Consider the following 6,343-nt stretch of genomic DNA (forward strand, 5'->3'; position numbering starts at 1 on the left):
GGACCCTACATCCTCATCCAGACATATATGCAGGGCAAACATGGAGGCATGTGAAAAAAATAAATTGTAAAACATGCTCTTTTACACTTACGTACTTTGTGGCAGGGGGTGGCAGGGGATGGAGGTCAGGGCAACTGTCAGGAGTCACTGTCAGGAGTCGATTTTCTTCTTCCACCATGTGGCTTCAGGGATGACCTGAGGCTGTCAGGTGCAGCTAGCACCCTACTTGTTGCTCTGCCCACCTTACTGTTACTGTTGGAGGGGTTTTCTTTCTTTTTTAATTTTTTATTCATTATTTTGAAACAGGGTTTTCCAGTGACTATTAGGTATGGCCCTGTTGGATTAGGTGTGGCCTTGTTGAACTTGGTGTGTCACTGTGGGCATGGGCTTAAGACCCTCACCCTAGATGCCTGGAAGTTAGTCTTCTGCAGCAGCCTTCAGATAAAGATGTAGAACTCTCAGCTCTGCCTGCACGATGCCTGCCTGGATGCTGCCATGCTCCCACCTTGATAATGGACTGAACCTCTGAACCTGTAAGCCAGCCCTAATTAAATGGTGTCCTTATAAGACTGGCATTGGTCTGTTCACAGCAGTAAAACCCTAACTAAGGCACAAGTTGGTACCAGGGAATGGGGTATTGCTGTGATAGACCTGACCATGCCTTTGTTTGGAAGAATATGAATTTTGGAACGTTGTATTTGGAAAGCATTGGGATGTTTTAAGTGGGATGTAATGAGTCATGGTAGTGGGACTATGGAGGACTTTGTTGCTGTGAGTGATTTGAACTGTGCAGACCTGGCCCAATATGTTTCAGTGGAGAAGAATGTCAGTATGTGACCTAGAGACTGTTCTGGGGGTATTTTGGTGAAGAATGTGTCTGCTTTTTATGAAGAGTCTACCTGAGGCTAAAGTAAAGAGATTTATATTAATTGCATTGACAAGGGAAGACTCAAAAAAGCCCAGCAGAGACTTTAGTTCTTTAGTTAACTCTCATGGAGAGCATTTTGAACAGTGAATCAAGCTTAGAAAGGAAAAATATAAAATGTAAGGTTCAAGTATTAAAGGGGCACCAGGAAGGGAAATGGAGCTGAATCCTGTGTCCTGGGAGATAGCAGATTAAGGGAGTGGGATTTTGGGGCAAGATTCTACCCAGCATGGTAGCACACACCTTTAATCCCAGGAGACAAGCTTGCAGATCTCTGAGTTCAAGGTCAATCTACAGAGCAAGGTCCAGGACAGCCAAGCTCAGGCATTGAAGGACTTGGAAATGAGAAAGCTGGTGATAATGTAATAGAACAAGGGGGCCGTGTTCCAGTTCCTGCAAGCAGCAGAACTCAGCAGCTCCAGCCATGTGTCTCTGGCTTTAGAGTAAAAAATAGAAGGGACTATTGGGACAGTTGATGATGGTTAAGAATAAGTAAATTTCTTAACTAAGACATCAGCGGTGATTAAAAAGAGACCAGCGTCACTGAGGTGAAGTCTTCTGGGAAATGTTTTCTGAGAGCACCAAGAAGCTGTGTTCCAGACATAGCCAAGGTTGTACCTTGTGCTGCAGCTGGACTTGGTAATGTGTAGGTGGTGCTGGTTGTGAAGCATGAAGGGGTCACTGAGAACAGCTGAGGCTTGGCACTGTGAGAGGCCATAGGAGGGCATTGGTGAAGGTGCAGCCTCAGTTGTAGTTGACAGCCCAGGACTGAATGGGTCATGCAAAGGAGTAAGTTAAGGCTTGGCACCATGAAAATAACCTATGACAGTCTATTGGTGAAGCCTAGTTACAGCAGAAGATCCCAGTGTATTGGAGATGCCAATACCATAAGACGATCACCAAGAACAGTAGCGGCAGTGGAGTGGATCAACCTGAGCTTAGAGTGCTACAGAGGGCAGAGCTGGAGAAGTGATGCCAGCCCTTTGGAGGAGCCAAGAAGATTATGTGTGGATCCCAGACATTGAAACAAGAAGCTGTAATATTGAAGTTGCCTTGGAGACCCCAAGATATTTGAGATGCCAGAGCCACAGGATATCTGCTGAGGAAAGCTGCTAACAGTGAGTAGAACCAGCCCAGGAAAAGCCGTTTGTTGTAGTCAACAAAGATGAAAAAGGTGGAGATCTGAAAACTGCTTTGACATCAGACATGGAGATGCAGCGTTTGGGGTTTGCCCAGCTGATTTCCTGTTTTGCTTTGGGGATTACAGTTAAGTGAATAGATGGATCTTAGAAGAGACTTTGAACTTTGAACATTGTTGAGACTGCTATAGACTATGGGGACTTGGAAGTTGGACTAAATGTACTTTTTATTATGCTATGGCTAGATATGGCCCACATATACTCATGTATAGAACAAGCCTATGGGCGCCAGAGAGTGGAATGTAATAGTTTATATATGCTTGGCCCAGGGAGAGGCACTATTTGGAGGTGTGGTCTTGTTGGAGTAGGTGTGTCACTGTGGGCGTGGGCTCAAGACTCACCCTGGATGCCCGGAAGTCAGTCTTTCACTAGAAGCCTTCAGATGAAGACGTAGAACTCTCAGTTCTGCCTGTACCATGCCTGCCTGGATGCTGCCATGTTTCTGCCTTAATGATAATGGACTGAACCTCTGAACCTGTAAGTCAGCCCCAGTTAAATGTTGTCCTTAGAAGAGTTGCCCTGATCATGGGGTCTGTTCACAGCAGTAAAACCCTAACTAGGACACCCTGGCTGTCCTGGAACTTGCTCTGTAGACCAGGCTGGCCTCAACCACAGAGATCTGCCTGCTTCTGCCTCCCAGGTGGTGAGATTTAAGGTGTGCAGCACCACATATGGATCTCTTCTTTTTTTGAGACAGGGTCTCACTGCGTAACTCTGGCTGGTCTGAAACTCAGTCTGTAGATCAGGCTGAGTTCAAACTCACAGACACCTACCCAGTCTGGAGTTAGAGAAGTGCACAGCCACAACTAGCTTTTGCAAGTGAGTTGGGGCCATCCCTCATGCTCTCTCTGAATCTTTTTGATTCATGGTTTGTTTGATCCATTGTTATGGAATCCAGATATGAAGTGCCAGCATATGGTGGCAGTCAGTGGGTGTGGTGGTGGTCCGTGTGGTGGCAGTCCATGTGGTGGCAGTCCATGTGGTGGCAGTCCATGTGGTGGCAGTCCATGTGGTGGCAGTCATCAGCTGGCCAGTGATACACTGGTGGCTACTTTTGAGGGAGCCTAAGAGTCTTCCCTCTACTGCTTTTCTGTCCTTATCTTCTATGCTGTGAAAGCCAGCCTCCACAGAGCCACACACATGTCTCTCCACTACTACTCTTACCTTACATCAGACTCTGTCCTCTCAACAGTAAATGGGCCTTTGCATTTTATGACACTCTAGGGCACTCTCCTGGAGATCTGCCACCCTGGCAGACTGCCACACAAGCCCGGTGAACTAGGATTTCCCAGCATTCACTCTTGGCAGGACATGCTGCTGTCCTGGGAGAGGGGCCGGTAGAGGTATGGGATCCACTGCTCCAAAACCCTGCAATCCCATCATCCTGGAAGCTGTAGTGATATCCTCTCATGTGGCAGATTCTGATGAGGTCTCAGGCTATGGAGCTGTGTTCCTTCCGGTAGGCTTGCTTCACTGCAGGTGTCTCACTTGGCGTGCAGGGGTTCTAGGAACTGACAACATGTATGTCTGTACCATGTGTGTGCTGGGTGAAGAGAGTCATTGGTCTCACTATGTTGCCTTGCTTGGCCTGGAATTCATTTTGTTGATTTACAGAGATCTACCTGCCTCTGCCTCCTGAGTGCTGGAATTAAAAAATGTGTGTGTACCACCTTGCCCAGCCAAAACACCTTCTGTGAACAGGAGACCTAGCTAGCTCTGGGACTCCTTATGTTGATGGGAAGCAAAGTAAGCTAACATATTGAGCCATCCTGTTTCTGCACATCCTCACCAGCACTTGATGTGGTTGCTATTTTTCACTTTAGCCTTATGTTGGGTGTGCAATGGCTGAAACTCTGCCCAGTCCCTCCAGAAGTGAGATCGAATTCCAGTTCCTCCATACCACCCAGCACTGTCTCCATCTGGCTTTTTAATTCTGAACATTCTAGTGAGTAGTTGTACCTCTGAGTGGTTTTGATTTCCATTTCCCTCATGGATAATAGCACACAGTACTCTTCCAGGTGCCCACATGGTGCCATCATGTCTTCTTTGAGGCAGCGTGTGTTCAAATATTTAGTCAATTACATTTCTTAAATCTTCCATTGCTAAGGGTTGTTCATTGGTTTTGCATATGCGAAGTGAGCTGCAGCCTTCTTGTTTAGTTTCAATTTGCTTTTATAAATATAATCTGCAGGTTTTTAAAAAGATTGGACCTTTACCTCCTTCTTATTGAACTGGGAGAGTTATTTATATATTTTAGATCCGGTCCTTGGTCAGACATACATTCATTTTCCAAGTTTCTTATAGTCTGAGTCTTTCCCTTAGGTGACCTATTTTTTTCTCCCTGGTCTTATTGGCTCCACCACTCCCATTTTCCCTTGGCTAAACAGTTAGCTCCACAAAGGGCAAGTATGCTTTTCCCTTGTGTCCTGAGCCACAGTGGGTGCATGAATATTTATTCAGTGCCTACCTCTCCCCAGCTACTTCATAGCTGTCGGGAGTGCAGGAGACCTGTGAAAAGAGGGTCTCAGAGCAGCCTGTTGCAAAATTTCAGGTCAGCAGTAAGGAGGCCCTACCTGGAGTAAGGTGAGCTATGGGGGTGAGGCAGGCACGACCAACAGGGGTGACGTGGCTCAGAGAGGTTCTCTTCTCCCTAGGCTGTGCTACCGGCAAAGCCATCTTGCATCATCTACACAGTCCTTTTTGCCCAGAGTCAGGGTAACCTGAATGACTTTGGTAAGAAGCTGACTTGGATGTATGTGGGATAGAGGAGAGGGGTCAAAGCACTTTGTTGGTTCCTCTATCTTTAGTGTTTAGTGCTTATTGCATGATGATACCTACCTGGGAGGGGCTGTAGTTCTTGGTGTCTATATAGGCTGTGGTAGTCAACCAAGATCTGTGTCTGCCTGTCCTGTAGACTGATGCAGGGCCTGTTTGATGGAGGCCTTTCAATGCTATAACTAACAAAGCAACAGCTTCATCTCTGGTGGAAATGTGTTGGTGTGTGTGTGGGGTGATAACACATTGTCACATGTCACTTCGTGTCCTTTCTGTCCACCCTGGCATGTCTCATTGAATCTGGCAGTTCTTCCCTTTATGGTTGTGCAAAGCTCTTTCTGTAGCAAACTAGGCAGCAGCTCGACTAGTTACTTTAAATTCTCCTGTGTGTGTGTGTGTGTGTGTGTGTGTGTGCTTGTGCTTGTGTGTGTGTATGCATATGTGTGTATGTGTGTATGCATTTATGTGTATGAGCATGTGCATGGCATTACTGTGGAGATCAGAGAACCAACTTCTTTGTTGGTCTTGGGTCCTGGCCTTCCATCTTGTTTGTGACAGGGTCCTTTTCATGTTGTTCACAGCTTTATGTGCCAGACTAGCTGGCTTTGGAAGTTCCAGAATTCCTCATGTTTTTGCCTTTCATTTCACTGTGGGTGTACAACTATGCCCGAATAGTTTAGGTGGGTTCTGGGGATTCGAATTTAGGTCTTCGTGACTGCATGGCAAAGGTTTTTACCCACCTTGGAACTGTCTCCCAGTCCTGACTTTGTTTTCTGAATATGTGAAAAAAAACAAAGAGTCAATCCTTATTGCAAAGGGCTGCTGTGTGAGTGAAGGAAGAGATGCCATAGAGGAGTTTAGCATATAACGTGTGCTTAGTAATCATTACTGTGTTCTCACAGATTTCCACAGTGTGCATTTCAAACACACTGACATCTCCTGGGGATGCATGTGCCACCATTGGTATAACAAAGAAAGGAATCTGGTCTGTTGAACTCAGGGCATGAAACTTATTTTGTGCACACACCTATTTATGAATTTGTTCAACAGTTGGTGGACAGCAGCAGCACATTGGCAGGTGCCATTCTGGCTCCTGGCAAGAGCCACATTATCTACTCAGAAGGAACACAGTGGCCAGGGGTTAAAGCAGTTTTTCTGGGATTTCCCCTGTACATCAGGGTGATGCTAGTCCTACTGCCATGCTGAGTAGTAGGTGCTCATCTGTCTCTCTTGGATAGGGGAGAAGGAAGGCATTGTTTCTAAGGTGTCCCTTTTGTCCCTTCTATGGGTCTTGTCCTTGTAAGGCTGCTTGGCTGAGACTTCCAGTCAGTGTTGACCTTAGATGGGCACACTGGACCTTGGAGGACATTCAGGTGTGTGTGTGTGTGTGTGTGTGTGTGTGTGTGTGTGTGTGTGTGTGATGTGTGTACTGTGGGTTCAGACT

Source organism: Rattus norvegicus, chromosome 7 (assembly GCF_036323735.1).
Source record: "Rattus norvegicus strain BN/NHsdMcwi chromosome 7, GRCr8, whole genome shotgun sequence".
Classification (NCBI taxonomy): Eukaryota; Metazoa; Chordata; class Mammalia; order Rodentia; family Muridae; genus Rattus; species Rattus norvegicus.